Raw genomic sequence first — 15,104 nt, 5'->3', positions numbered from 1 at the left:
GGGCTTGACTCTCAATGAAACACAAAATAGGGTAGTGATGTGGCTCAGTGATTGCCCTGAATTTAATCCCTGGTACAATCCACCCACCACCACCCCCACAGAAAAAAAGCACCAAGTAGTAGTAGCAAACCCAAGAACCCTGTAGCAGGGAAGAGTGTGTGTGTGTGTGTGTGTGTGTGTGTGTGTGTGTGTGTGTATGCTTAGTTTCCTGACTTACGATCTCAACATGCTAAAAGTCTCACTCAACATAAGTCCAACAGCGTAGCATCCAAACCACACTAAGTCTAGTTATAAGTGAACCAGTAAGACTCACTTTTTCCATGGCAACAGAAGACACCCTAACTTGGACCAATCATCTCAAAACCCAGGATCTAGAAAGTGGGACAGCATGGCTCCAAACAAATCTGCTATCAGAACTGGAGAAGTCAAAGCTGCTGTGTCCAGAGAGACATCTTCACCACGATTTGTCTAGCACACGTATTCCTGACACACACCCTGCTCCCGCCCCCTCATGCCCACCTCCTTCCTGGACTATGGCTTTATTTCTACTTCAACACTAACTTCATTCTGGCTGTTAAACCACGAGTAAACATTCCCCGGGGCAGATGCCTAAGCAAACATCAGTACCCTCCCTTCTCCAAAAACTTAAATTTCACCATTTAAAGAGACTTCTTCCACCAGCTCACCTTCTCTCCGCTCCTCCCCAGGATCTCTCCCCTCAGGGGTCTTCCTTTCTCCTACCTTTATTTTCTTCAGATGTCACAGACGCCCTGCACCCTTTCACCCATGCCCCTCTGACTGGGGGCACCTGAGGGGGCTTGCAGCCATGGCCCTGTAGTTGGGTAGCAGCCCAGGAAAAGTCTTCAGGGGCGTTGCTTGTCTCTGATGACTCCTATTGCACAGTCCTGGGGAGGTGGCAAATAAAATCATTCCTTGGATCCATATTCGCCCCACAGGCAGAGGGACAAAAGGCCTCTTTGACTTTAGGTTGTGCCCAGTGAGATCTTTGGAAAGGAGCCTCCATGCTGAGCATCAGGTCAAAAGGAGTTAATGAGTTTCCTTAAATCTATTCTGGAATCAGATGAAGTATGAATAAGCCAAAGAAATGACCACAATTTTGTTCTTTTTAAAAAAATACCCAAATGTTTACACACATGTAGTTTATAGAAGACTTTTATTTTACAAACCAATATAATTTTTTTTAAATGGAGGGATAAAGGATCCACTATCTTTTGGGAGCTAGCTTTCACATTTTTATTAAGGACAATTAGAAAAAATACAGTTTCTACCTAATATCACCATTGATTCATAAATAACTTGAATGCCAAAAATTAGGAAAATTACATCTTAACATTAAAAAATCTAATAAATCAAATTTTTTCCATTTTTACTAAGAACAGTATATGTTTCATTTTAGATTAGCCATTTCTGAATCAGGAATTGGAAAATGGAACTTTGAATGTCTCACGTAACTAAAAATTTATAAATAGGGACTTCAGACACAGCTTCCTTTATGTGGTCTAGCATATGTATTCGTTTCTGGATTTCATTATTTTTGACAGTAACTTCTTTCTCACACAATCTCTGCTCATGAGGGGACAAGATGACCAACAATGTCTTCAAGCTTATATTTTATCAAACTAGGAACAAGCTATTGATCCTTAGGGCTTGACTCTCAATAATGTGAATTGCGTTATGTGACTATCCCTAAAAATATCATAATGACTCTGATTAGTCAGTCTTGGGCCATATGACTACTCCTGGAAGGTGCAGAGGGATAGGGAAGATTGATAACATAAAATAAATGGTTCTCATTTAAAAAAAAAGTTATAATTCTGTTACCAAATAAAAAGGAATAGATGGTGGTAGGGGGAGGAAATGACCACTTTATTGAATTTAAGCACCATTTAAATTTTACTATGATTTGCTGGGCATGGTGGCACACACCTGTAATCCCTGTGATTCCAGGCTTTGGCAGGAGGATTGCAAGTTTGATACCAGCCTCAGCAATTTAGTGAGGCCCTGAGCACTTTATCAAGACCCTGCCCCAAATTAAAAAAATAAAAAGAGGTTAGGGGTATGGCTCAGTAGTTACATGCCCCTGTGTTCAATGCCCAGGACCAAAAAAAAAAAAAAAAAAAAAAAATCTACTGTGATTTTTAACTCAAGCAAATTCCATCATTCAACAAATGTGTACTAGAGACACTTATGTTCCAGGCACTTGATAGACAACAGGGATATAAAGATAATTCAATAGTCTTGCCTTCAACAAACTCACCATCCACGAGGAAATTAAGAAGCCAACCACTCTGCCATGGGGATCAGCCCTGTCAGAGGCCAGAGAATCATGATCGCTTTATCACCCAGTGCCCTCCTTTGTTTGCCTTAGTACAGTCTGAAGTCAGATGACTCACTTCTATGACACGTTGCACACTAATCTCGAACACATTATTATCAAATCTGGGTGGAGGACATAAAATAGGCCACAAGTTCAACAAGAATCAGCAAGGGGGTCAGCTGCTTAAATAGGTAATGATTTCTGAGACTGTGTCTGAGAAAAACAGTGTCACATCACCAGAAACACAGTCTCCCATGCCCTCCCAAGAGTCTGTTTTCTCTGAGTGTAAGATACAAATAGTGGCACCTTTTCAGGAAGAACAGTGAGGGTCATAACATCACTAAAGCCCACGGATGCACCAGAATAAAAGATTGTGGGGGAAGGCAAACACAGCAGATTCAGAACAAAGTTCCCAAATGAGATGAGTTGTGGAGACTTTGAAACTTGGCAAATGATGGCTTTGCCTTTTACATATTCGGAAATCTTGGGCAAGCCAGATACTGTATTCTCAGGTCTTCCAGAGGCTGAAGGAGGAGGATCACAAATTCAAGGGCCAGCCTGGGCAACTTAGCAAGACCATTTCAAAATAAAATAAAAAATAATAAAATATAATAAAAGGCTGGAAATATAGCTCAATATTAGAGCACTTTCCTCACATATAAGAGGCCATGGGTTTAATACTTAGTTCTGGAAAACATAATAATAATATAGTATCTTGGACAAATCAGGTAGTTTCCAAAATATGGGTACAGAATTACAAGCTATGTTCAAGAAGTCCATTAGGACAAATCTGTGTGATGCAGGGGATAATTTTCTGTGATGCACTATCCTAGCAATAGCTCATTTAGTGCAAAAGTTATTTTCTTATTCATTTCTTTAGATTCTTCTGAACACACTTCAAGGACAATGTTTTATTTGGTCCTAATGTTCTAACACTAGCTAGTTTCATTTTTTTTAACAAATGAAAGAGCGGGTTTCAGACTCAGAACTAGAGTCTAAAAACAATCTTGCTTACATTGTATTTATTTTAATGTTTACCTACTATGAATTATAACCTCTACTAGTTTTGCACTTGTGGTATGAAATTTTTCTTTAAAAAATAAACTGACCAAGCTGGGCATTGTGGTGCACACCTGAAATCCCAGTGATTCAAGTGTGTGTGTGTGTGTGTGTGTGTGTGTGCCGATGCAGGAGGATTGCAAGTTCAAAGCCAGCCTGAGCAACAGCAAGGTTCTAAACAAGTCAGTGAGACCCAGTCTCTAAATAAAATGAAAAATAGGGCTGGGGATGTGGCTCAGTGATTGAGTGCTCCTGAGTTCAATCCCTAATACCCCACCCTCCAAAAAACAAACAAACAAACAAAAAAAAATATATATATATATATATATATATATATATTAAACATAACTTTAAAGAAAAAAAATTTTCTAAAAAAAATAAAGTGACCAAATTTAAATAAACATATTAAACAAAAAATAGAAAGGTGTTATACCATGTAGTCAAGAATTATTATGATGATTTCCTGAGAGTAAAAGATTATAGAGAAAAGCAACATAGATTGATGAATGTGTGGGAATAAGAAGGACTAGGTAAACTATTTAACCTCATGTGGCCTCAGATTTCTCATAAGCTAAGGACTAAAGTGACTACCTTGCTAGTTTGTTGTCATGGTATATTTTTTTAAAAATGTTATTTGAAGAAGAAAAAGACAAGCTTGTATTAATTACCTTGTTTCATTAATTTGAACAACCAGGAAAATAAAACAGATGGCTTATAAAAATTTTTCTTTTAAAGTATTGATTCTATCTTGGCAGGGAGGAACATACCTGTAGTCCTAGTGACTTAGGTGGCTGAGGCAGGAGGATAGAAAAGTTCAAGGCCAGCCTGGCTAGGCAATTGAGCCAGACCCTGTCCAAAAAAAAAAAAAAAAGATTTGTTATTGGCAAAAAGCAGTTTTCTCTATTCCTTTCATCCTTTCAGATCCTTAAATATCTTCTTTTTTTCTTGTTTCTTCCTATAAACAGGAAGAGATATACCTTGACAGATATTTAAGATAAATGAGTTTTTCCAAAAATATCACTCCAACCAGGCAAATTTTGTGGGGGACACAATATTTAATTTATTTATTTCTATGTGCTGCTAAGGATTGAACCCAGTGCCTCACATGCGCTAGACAAGCACTGTACCACTGAGTCACAACTCCAGTCTCCATACCAGGCATTTTTATGGTAAGGTAGGTTTGCTCATTTAGAATGGTTTTTATTTCTGAGTGTGAAATAATTTTCTACTTTATATTAAAGCAGTTCAAGCTTCTGCAAGTAGGAAGGAAGAAAAAAAGACCCATGGTAACATTATATAAACATATCATAGCAGCCCTGAAGATAAATTTGAGTTCTTTTTTTTTTTTTTTTTTAATAACTTAGAAACTTTCTCACAGTGCCCTCCTCTTCTAGGAAGAACAAAACAAGAAATGGCTTTACTCCTGCCCCTTGAAGTCTATTCCTAAGTCGAACCAAATGGCCTTTCTTGTCTTCTAGCAGAAGCCCACCGGATAGATGCTCCCATCAAAACCATCCTGACTCATGGCTTCTCTGAGGGCACAGGACTTCCCCTGCTTGTCCCCATCCAGCCTGAGTACTGACCCTCCTCTACCTCCATCTGGGACTCCCAGATGCATTCTGGCACCATTTTGATAAATAGTTAATAATTGTTTCCATATAATGCCTCTTCCTTCCTGGCAGAATTCAAACCTATGTCTTCTGTATTTTACCTCGAAGTATCTTCGTTAGTAACAGGAATAAGAAGGAGCTGTGCCTCTGGATGCTTCAGGATTAACAGCTAGACACCATGAGCAAGGCCGACTTTGATTAGTTTCTCATCTGCTGCCATTGTCAACAGCAGCTTATGTCTATGATGTGGCATATTGCAGGATGAAGCCAGAGGGAGGTGGCTTTTCTATGGGGCCAAGCTGTGCTCAGCTGTTAGTTTGCGATGCTGCCCATCATAGCGGTGGAAGTTCAGATGCAGGACATCCTGTCAGATTGGATTTTGGTTCAGATACACGATCTAAGGATGGCACACTCAAATAGCTTCAATCAATGAGATGAATCAAAATACACAGAAATTGAGCCATTCTGTGATTTGGTTTATTAAGGCTTATCAGGAGTAGAGGGATAAGTATATACATTTCAGATTTAATATCATATATGTAGATATTGTCCTTGATAACAAAGCAGTTTCACACACATTGTTTTCTCTTGATCCTTTTCATTTCAGGTCCCTTCAATGGGAGATATTTATCATGCATCAATATATTGATTTATCATAACATTCAGTCTCCTTACTGAGGCCTGGAATCTCTACCTGCCTAGAATGGTCCTCACTCCTGTTTGCCTCCTAATCTCAAATAATACCAGCTCACTTGCTCACACTGACTTCTTTTCTGTTTCTGAAACTTATCAAGTTGCTTTCCATTTCAAGGCTTCTCACCTGCAGTTCCTCTTTTCTGAAAAGAGCCTCCTCAGCTCTTTATATGGCTGATTCTTTCACATCAATCTTATCTCAAGAAAATATTACATCCCCAAGAGGGACTTCTCCACCCGCTTTATATTCAGACAAGTTTCCCACATATGCCTTTGCTCTGTATCAGCCTAGAACCCTCCCCGACCCACAGTACACAGACAGTGTGTCGAGTGACTCTTCTCTCAGTCTTCTCAAAGACTGTTTATAATTTGTACCATGCCTGTTGCAAAGAAGAGAAGTTAGTTCCTTACATGCAGTGAATGCCTAGGGCATTAGGCTTTAATTCTCTGCAATCTAATCTATCATATCATCTGGTTTATTTCCTTCAAAACACTCCCCACACCCATGATTGTCTTATTTATTATTTATTTCTTTATTGTCTGTCACATCTCTCTAGTAGGTTCTCCATGAGAACAGGGAGCTTGTTGTGTGTATTGGTGTTCAACCTTAAGGCTACAAAACCCCCAGTGTACTGTTTAACATTCCAAAAGAAAGAACTTGGAAGACTATGGAGAGGCTTTGGACATTTTATTACTTGTTCCACCATGGTAACAGGCTGGAGTGCACCTACAAGCAAGGAAAATATATGGGATAGGTCACATGCTCACTATACAGTGGATTTCTTCAGATGTTTTATGAGTATATTGTTTTACTTTACATCCAAGGTTACTCCGCTTTGATCTTCACTTAAGGATAGGAGGCAAGCCAGGCATGGTGGTGCATGCCTGTAATCCCAATAATTCGGCAGGCTGAGGCAGGAGGATTCCAAATTTGATACCAGCCTCAACAACTTAGTGAGGCCTTGTCTCAAAAAAAATTTAAAAAGAGCTGGGAATGGTTCAGTACTTAAGTGCCCCTGGGTTTAATCCCTGGTAGTAAAAAAAAAAAAAAGAGAGATTGGAGTCAAGGGAAATGGCCAGTTTCCCTTCTCTGTTTGCTTTATTATCACATTCTTGAGAATCCTTATCTCACCAGGCCTAAGACTTCCTAGGCACTGATTTGTGTTTACCCCAACAGTTGATGAGGCTGAATCCCAAACACGTAAAAAACTCCTGCTACATCATTAAAATACAGTAAATCTTTGATGAGTGGGAAAATATTATTTTATCTTTGATGTTTTAGAATCTTTGAAAGTCCAAAGTCAGTTTTTTGTGTTTTTTTTTTTTTTTTTTTTTTTGGTAATGAGGATTTAACCCAGGAGTACTTTACCACTGAGCCACATTCCCTGCCCTTTTATTTTGAGACAAGCTCTCACTAAGTTGCTTAGGGCCTCCATAAATTGCTGAGGCAGCTCTCCAACTTGTGATCCTCCTGTCTCAGCCTCCAAGGCTTCTGGGACTAGGTCAGTCATTCTTAAACTTCAGCGTACACACTAAAGAACCTACTTCTGAGATTCAGTAATCAAATTATTTTGAAATTGACTCAGGTGAAATAAAAAAGTTTAGATTGGGATAAGTATATGTTAAGACAATCTGACATTTTATTTTTAAAATGAAAAGCTTGATTTTTTACTTCATCTTGATTTCATATGCGTATTTGGCTCAAAAAATCATTAGAAAAGTACATCTGCAAAAAACAAAACTATAATTAATGTTTTTATTTTGGAAAATGATATTGTTATTCAAAAATAAAGGCAATAGATTTGCAGCTTTCTTTTCTATTTTGTTTCTTTCTTTCAGTACTGGGGATTAGATGTAGGGGTGCTCTACCACCAAGTTACATCCCCCAGCCCTTTTTATTTTTTATTTTGAGTTGCCCAGGCTGGCCTGGAACTTGTAATCCTCATGACTCAGCTTCCCCAGTAGCTAGGATTACAGGCATGTACAACCTTGCATAATATTAATTACCTTCTTGAGGAAAAGTCACAGTTTTACAAACAAATGAAGTATTTTCTAAAAATTTTAACAAAACCCACAACATTAGTATTTTACTACAAAATTTTCTCCCCTCAGTATTCACATGCTTCAAAAAGCAAAGGAGAAAAACAGCTTAACAATATCATGAAAAATTAAACATAGAATTACCATCTGACCCAGCAATTTCATTTCTGGATGGAGATATAAAAAACATTCAAAGCAGGGACTTTAGTAGATACCATACATTAATTTTCATAGTAGCATTATTCACAACAGGTAAAAACAACCCAAATGTCCATCAAAGGATGAATGCATAAATAAAATGTGGTATTATAGGAACAATGGATATTATCCAGCCTTAAAAAGAGGATTCTGGCACATGCTACAACATGGATGAACTGTGAGGACATTATTTTAGGTGAAATAAGCCTAACAAGAAAGAACAAGTATTGTGTGATTCCACTCATGTGATGTATCCAGAATAGTGAAATTCATGGAGACAGACAGTAGAAGGGTGATTGTCAGGAGGTAGGGAATGGGGACAGTTTCCTTTTGGGAGAGGTATGGTGATGATGGTTGCATTGGTGTGAATGCATTTAATGCCACTGAACTGCACGTTTAAAAATGGTTAGGATGATAAATTTCATAATGATTAAAAAAAATAGAGGAAAGGGAAATAACATATCCAGTGAAATTTTTAAAATAAACGCTCATCTCTTCTCTGCATGCATGGCGATAGACCTGCTGCATTCTTTAGAATCTTCTAGATCCCAGAAACTTACAACACATCAATTCAAACAACATGGCCAAGCAAAATGACTTTGTGATCTGTGATCTTTTATGCACAAAGAAGAAATCTCGTGGGGGATTCGAGAGATATATGGGGGAGTTCTCTCATCCCTGCCTACTTCTTGTATTCCTTTGGTCCTTGCTCTTAAATTCTCAAAGCTGTACTGAGACTTTCCCTGGTGGGGATGGGGGCCGGAGCGGTGGTGGTGTGGGAGCGGGGTGACAGGAGAGAGTGGAATGGACAGAAGTGAACACCAGCGAGTATTGTGTGACAGGGTAATGAAAACTGCCTGAAGGGAGCAAAGAGGACGGCATCACACACAGGAATGGGATTGGGCTTCTCTGAAGGGAACGTTCTTTTCTTCTAGTTGACTGTTGGCGTGGGGGCGAGGGAACATTGAGTGAGGTGAGGAACTCACTCCCAGCCCGACCAGCCCCGAGGGCTGAATGCCCCGCAGTAGCGGAGTCCCAGTGCCTCAGTTTCCCGAGCAGAGGCGCTCGGAGCGCCGCCTCTCTGACGTCGCGGGGCGGCTGGGCCAGGCCGACCGCCAGGGGGCGTGAGCGCGGGGCGGGCGCCGGGGAGGTGGGCGCGCGGGGAGCGGAGCTTGGCGACCCCGGGCAGCGAGAGCGCCGGCCGAGGCGGAAGCCCCGGCTTGAGGCGGTAGGCGGGGCGGCGCGCTGAGTCACACGGGATCGGTCCGCCCACCGCTGCCAGGGGCGGAGGTGACAGCGGGCCCGGGACGGGCGGCCGCCACTGCCAGCCGCGCCGAGGGACCTCCGGGCGGCGAAGAGCAGGTCAGGGCCGGGGCGGGCCGGGCCTGGCAGGGCCGGGCGAGGGGCCGTGGCCGCTGTCCAGGGCCGCGGGCAGAGGGTACCGCAGCCCGGCGGGACGCACCGCGCGGCGGGGCCTGCGCCGCCCCTTCCCCGGGAGACGCCGCACTCGGCGTCCGGAGCCCGCTCAGGGCGGTGGGCGCCGCGGGCCGGCTCGCGCTCCTGTAGCGGACCGCCAGGCCGCCGCGGGCCCCCGGGGCTGGAGAGCAGTCAGAGGGCGCGGACGTGGGCTTTTCAAGTGTTGTCAAGCCCGGGGCTCTTTCCACTGCACCGCCTTGCCACTCGGCACTGGGGCGGAATCGGAGAGCTGGAAAGAGTTCGGCATTAGCCCAGCCCTTTGCTTTTACAAATGCGCCAAGCCATGCTGCCCGTGGGTCTGGGAGTCCGTGATTCTGTGTCGGGGGATAGGATGGTTAGTTTCCCAAGCAAGAGTAGGACCTGTTTAGCTGGAGATGCAGCTTTGATTACATGGTGGAGTGTTGCAGGTACCCACGGACACTTGTGTTGCTGCTGCAGGTACTGATGTCCGCCAAGCATCCATGTGTCAGAGATGCTGTCACTTGAATAAAGGGATATTGGAGTTACCAGACAGCCAGGGTCTGGTGCAAATTAGCAACTGTGAAGAATGCTTGACGTGTAGAGTTAAATTTTAAAAACAAAATCAAAGCCAAAACCAACTTTAACTACAATCTCATTATCCTTTACTGTCTCAATTATACTGTAATGAAAGGTAAATATTTTTGGTACTCTTGTTATTCTGTAATATTGCTGACTTTAGGTCTGTTTTATAGTAATTCTTTTACAGTAATATGAACATGTTGTGTTGAAACACTTTCTTTTCATAATTAGAGATGCTATGATGTGTGACAAGTTAATGGAACTCTATTATTTAGGGTTTGAGCGTAGTTTAGTCCACTCATTTACATAACTGAGTTACAAGGGGTGAATAGCACTGATTAGTATGTTTTGTAAGTCTGAAGTACTGACAGCATACAGGTGTGATTTCTCAAAATCAGTGCTGTGTTGCTTTATTCTGGCAGAGTAAATGTGATGAGCAACTGAGTTTATACCTCAGCACCCATTTTTTTTCCTCTAAAATATTGAATTAAGGCATCTCTAAGCTCCCCTTCTACCTTTCAAATTCTCTGATTTTGCATGTTAATATGTAACACATGTCACTCATTGCCACAAAAACAAAAAGTTTTAAGAAAAAAACAGTTTCAAAATTCTGCATGATGCATAGTGGATCTTCAAATTCATTATTATTCTGTCAGTTTGGGGCTAAAGTAAGTAAAAAGTGGTTTTCAGATTACCAATACTTCAGTGTTAAATTCATTTGAATTTGGAGACTGTAATGGAGTACTTGGTGTATTGTGGAGAAGAGCTAAATCTGGCCTGGGAATAGGTTCTGTACAGTGTAACATAACTTTTGCAATAAACCAAGAACATCCTGACTCAGAAAATGTGATAAGATGGCTCTTCTGTAACATTCATATTGTATTTTTTGGCTGAAATATAATAATCTCTGTAGACTCTGTTCAAATGTGTATGAGTTATTTGTCTTGCAGCCACAAAGCAGGGCCGATCTCTCTTTTCTCTCTCCATTCTCCTTTGAGTGCACTTCTTACCTGAAGAGATCCTCTTCACATTCCTGGTTCATCCATGTGGCAATGCAGAACCTCCTTAAAAAGCACTGATTGAATTTACACTATTTCTCTTAGAGAACAAGATGAATCTTGATTCTTGAATCACCATCTAAGATCTCCTAAGATCTAAGAGTAGGTGTTCATTCTTTTTATTATTATTATTATTATTAGTTATAGATGGACACAATACCTTTATTTTATTTATTTTTATATGGTATTGCTAGGCAAGCACTCTACCACTGAACTATAACCTCAGCCCATAGGTGTTCATTCTTACAACATAGTGACACTCTATGAGTCTCTGCTTCTGAAAAAGGGTTAAGTGACCCAGGTTAATTTTTTATCTATTCTATGCTTGAAAACTACCATATAGGAAGCTTCCAGAGCCAGGCAACTTGTTACTTCTGTCTCAGAAGGAAACTCCTCTTGCGATGGTGCATAGTGAAGCATCAAGTTTGTTTATTTCTTTATTTATTGATACTGAGGATTTAACTCAAGGGCACTTTACCACTGAGCTACATCCACAGCCTTCTTATTTCTTGTTTTGAAGCAGAGTCTTGCTAAGTTATGTAGGGCCTTGCTAAATTGCTGAATCTGGCCTTGAACTTGTGATCTTCCTGCCTCAGCTTCCTGAGCCACTGAGAGTATGGGTATGCACCACTGCACCCTGCCTCAAGTTCATTATTATCCCCAATCTTCCAAATCACTCTGTATTGGGCTAAAGTAAATGAAAAGCAGTACTTCAAACTATAGATACTTTAGTCTTAAATTTGGGGGATTTTAAAAAAATGTTAAAATATTAAAATAGAATGCAAATGGAGATTTGTGTACCCATTACCAGGTATAAGACTTGATTTATTTTCTAGGAGTATTATTCTGTTAGTTAATATATTACCTATAACATGCATCATAACAAGATATTGCCAGTGAACTTCTCCTGTGCTAGGTTTCTGCTAAAACATCTTTAAAATTCATTCAGAATATGGCTGAAAATTTTCACAACATTAATTCAATTAATATGAGATAGTTTATTATATTCTGTCTAGCGAAATATCTGAATAAACTAATTTTCAAAATAGGATAATGTAGTCTTGTTGGTCAGGAGTTAATTAGGAGATAGTTTTTTGCCTAGAAAGGCAGAGAGGTCTAAAGTAGCAGCCCTAAATCCAGCTCACAGAGCAGCTCTATAATGAAAGAGCTGTTAAACACTCCAAGGCATTAACTTCTGGTTAGGTACTTTATCCTTGATGCTAAAAAGAGTAACCCTGGAAGGTAAAAATAGACATAATTAAAGTTTGTCATTTCACTTTTGGATTTGTTGGTCTTCTGACTAAAAGGTGTGACTACAGAGAATTGATGGCACAGTGGGGCAAATGGGGTGTGCAGGACTCTGAAGTCTGAGGGATGCATTTGGGTCCTGACTCAGTCAACAATATTCTTTGAGTACCCGTATGAGCTGGGCACTGTCATAGGTGCAGGGATGCAATTGTGAGCAAAACAGACAAAGCTATAACCCTATTCCTTTTTCTCTTTATTTTGAGATGGGGACTTGCTAAGTTGTTGAAGCTGGCCTGAAACTTGCAATCCTTCTGCCTCTGCCTCCTGCATATCTGGAATTAAAGGCATTTGCCACTGTGTCCTGCTCTGAGATGACTTTGATCTGAGACTTCAAGGATATGAGGGAGTAAACAGGAGGCAAAGGATGAGCAAGTTCCCAGCTCTGATGCAATAGCAGGTTTGGCACACTTGAGGGACAGCAAGGCAAGATCATTCATGGTGGCCAGGCAGGCTGAATGTGGATGAGGAGAAAGTGACAACAGATGAGAGGGTGTGAGAATGGGGAGAGGTGCATCAATATAGGCCATTAAAGGATTTTGGCCTTGACTTTGAGTGAAGGAGAAGCCTTTATAGGTGTTTGAACAGAGAAGCTGATGGTGAAGTATGGTTGAAAGGGTTGAGGGCTGGAGGTGTAGCTCAGTGATGGAGTTTGTCTAGCTGTGTGACCCTAAACCAAAATTCTTCTCTGGGCCTTTGTTTCCATAGAATGATTCCCTCTAGCTAAAGATTTTTTGTTCTGTTTTGGTAGTAGTGCTGGGGATTGAACCCAGGGCCTCCTGCATGTCAGGAAAGTGCTGTACCACTGAGCTATGTCCCCAGCCCCTCTAGTTCAAGATTTTGAGATTCTAGTTTCTGTGCAATATTTCAACAGGGAGGCAAGAGGATTGTGTGGGTAGAGGTTCTAAAAAAGCACATGGTTTCAAGTGACCTGAAAACTTGACACCAACCCATCTTGAACTGAATCACCCCAAATCAAGTGGTATCAGGTCCTTTTCAGTCCAGTTGTCAGGGCATGAGACAAAACACTGGTCTGTCAATATACTCTGCTGATCTCTTTCATACTCTGCTGATCCCTGAATTTCTCTTCCTGCCTGAAAAGGGATGAAAAGCTGTTACTCATCAACAGAGTTGGCAACCAGAGTAGCTTTTGTTGTTAGGAAAATTTGGAACTTTTGGGAAGGAAACAATTCTAATTTTGTGTTTAACATAGGTCATTTGAATTCTTCTTTTATAACACACAAAGGGTCTAAATGATTTCTTGTTTTTAAATTCCTCTGCCCCATTCCCACTCACCTCATGTCTCATAGGTGCTCATTTTAATGCATTTCACAGGTATCTTTTTGTCTGTAGGATCTTGCAAAGTGGAAGTGTTTGCTTTATATTTATGTATTTTAATTTATAACGCTTTAGTGCATTTTGTTTCTTTTTCCCTAAGTACTGCTTTTAGGATTCATGCCTATTGCTATGTGTGCATCTGACTCTTTGCTTCTGAGTGCTGCATCACACTCCCTGCTGTTGTGTATCTACCACAGTTGTTCTTACCTGTACTCTGAGTGATGTATGGATACTTAGGTTGACCCATCTCCCCAACACCACATAATATTGCTGCAAAGAACATCTTCACACATTTCCTCTTATAAAGCTGCATAATATTTCTGTAGGGCATATATTCAGAAGAGCACTGCTGGATTTTATGTTTGCATGGACTGAATTTGACTAAATGGTGCCAGATTCATCTCTAAAATGGCTGCACCAGTCTCTGTCCCTCCCTCAAGAAGCATGTGAGGTTCTTATGTCCTCATGTTCCACCAACCTTTGGCTTTGTTCAACTGTCCACTTTTTCAAATAAGTACAAAGCGATGTCTTGTCACTTTAGTTTTTCTTTGATTAGTAACAGTTTCGAACATCTCTTGAAATCATAGCCTCTTCTGTAAATTGCTGGTTCATATCTTTGGCATTTTGTGTTGGAGCAGATAGTTGTTTCCATTTATTGCAAAAGTGATTTTATAATGTAGATATTTGCTCCTTGGCATGTATGGACTTTGTAGATACCTTCTCATTTGGTCATTTGTCATCCCTTGATCAAGAAAATGATGTTCTTTTTTCTTTTATTTTTTTGTGGGGCTGGGATTGTACCCAGAGACTCACACATGCTAGACAAGCATTCTGCCACAGCCTTTCTTTCTCTTTTCTTTTTTTAAAACAGGGTCTGCTAATGTGCCCAGGCCAACCTTGAACTTTAAATCCTTCCGGCCTCAGTTTCCAAAGTGGCTGGGATTACAGGCATATGCCACCACACCCAGACTAAGGGAAAAAAATGTTAATTTTGATGTAATCATCAAAATCCTTTGACTTATGATTTATGCTTTTGAAGTTTTGTTTAAGAAACCTTTCTTGATCTCTAGGGTATACCTTTGATTTTAATGCATCTACAGCCCACATTTGCATGAGGTGTTAGACACTGATCCAGTCCTGTTTTTTTCCTGCTATTTATTGAACCAGTTGTTCCAGTAGCATCTAAAAAAAAAAAAAAACCAAAAACATGCTTTCATTCACTAAGTGTGGTACCCCCCTTCCTCTCATGTGATTTTCATGGATCCACTGGTTTGTCTTAGCCTCTCTTTGGTGCCATTAGTTGAAGTTCTTGCTCCATTTTTTATTGCTCTGATTTTATTACATGACTTTGTGATTGTTGTAATAACTGGCACCACAGGTCATTCATTTTAAAGTTTACTTAGCTCTTCCTGAACCAACTTTTATTTTTTCATATAAATTTATCGTGAG

General features: G+C 40.5%; 1 protein-coding gene across 2 annotated transcripts in view; it reads left to right on the top strand.

The window, feature by feature from the left end:
* The first annotated feature begins 9,176 nt into the window (after positions 1-9,176).
* Dnmbp (dynamin binding protein) overlaps positions 9,177-15,104 on the top strand; it is a 97,467-nt gene continuing 91,539 nt past the window's right edge. The window contains exon 1 of one of the 2 annotated variants that reach the window (XM_026394900.2): positions 9,177-9,300. The gene's annotated coding sequence lies outside the window, so the exon portion shown is untranslated. Of the gene's footprint in view, positions 9,301-11,079; positions 11,115-15,104 lie in introns of those variants that run through there. The other variant, XM_077798866.1, reaches the window with a different exon arrangement.

Source organism: Urocitellus parryii, chromosome 5 (assembly GCF_045843805.1).
Source record: "Urocitellus parryii isolate mUroPar1 chromosome 5, mUroPar1.hap1, whole genome shotgun sequence".
In the NCBI taxonomy this organism is placed as follows: domain Eukaryota; kingdom Metazoa; phylum Chordata; class Mammalia; order Rodentia; family Sciuridae; genus Urocitellus; species Urocitellus parryii.
The sequence above is the reverse complement of the archived record's forward strand: the minus strand, read 5'-3'. Positions and strand labels throughout refer to the sequence as shown.